Below are 471 nucleotides of genomic sequence, written 5' to 3'. Positions count from 1 at the left end.
TCCAGATGCTTCTTCCGATTATCACCTATTTCGATCGAAGACTTATGACCTGTCTGAGCAGCGCTTCCATTCTTATGAAGATACCAAAAAATGAGTCGATTCGTGGATAGCCTCAAAAGATATGTCGTTTTTTCAACGTGGAATCCACCTGTTACCGGAAAAATGGGAAAAAGTAGTGGCTAGCGATGGACAATATTTTGAATGATCAATTTGTGACCATTTTTTCACAATAAAGCCGTATTTTTATTAAAAAATCCCTTAAAATTAATGCACACTCCTAATAATAAAATTTATTTATATTTTATTTCAATTGATTTATTTGCTACAAAACAGGTGTGAATTAGAAATATATTAGAACATACATAAGTAAGAAAGTATTATTAAAACATTTGCATACGAACTGGGGGTCCAGGAGGCGAAGTCCCCTGTCAAGGAGGGTTCGGGGAGGGCTTTGCCCCCCCCCCCCCCCCC

At 37.8% G+C, this 471-nt stretch overlaps 1 protein-coding gene across 3 annotated transcripts in view; it reads left to right on the top strand.

The window, feature by feature from the left end:
- Positions 1-471, top strand: part of LOC116849608 (serine/threonine-protein kinase SIK3-like) — a 372,170-nt gene that overhangs the window by 307,838 nt on the left and 63,861 nt on the right. The gene's annotated exons all lie outside the window — the stretch shown is intronic.

The sequence above is a fragment of the Odontomachus brunneus genome, unplaced genomic scaffold (genome assembly GCF_010583005.1).
Source record: "Odontomachus brunneus isolate Ranch 3 - 2012 unplaced genomic scaffold, Obru_v1 Obru_scaffold_120, whole genome shotgun sequence".
NCBI lineage: Eukaryota > Metazoa > Arthropoda > Insecta > Hymenoptera > Formicidae > Odontomachus > Odontomachus brunneus.
This window is presented reverse-complemented; position numbering and strand designations above follow the sequence as displayed.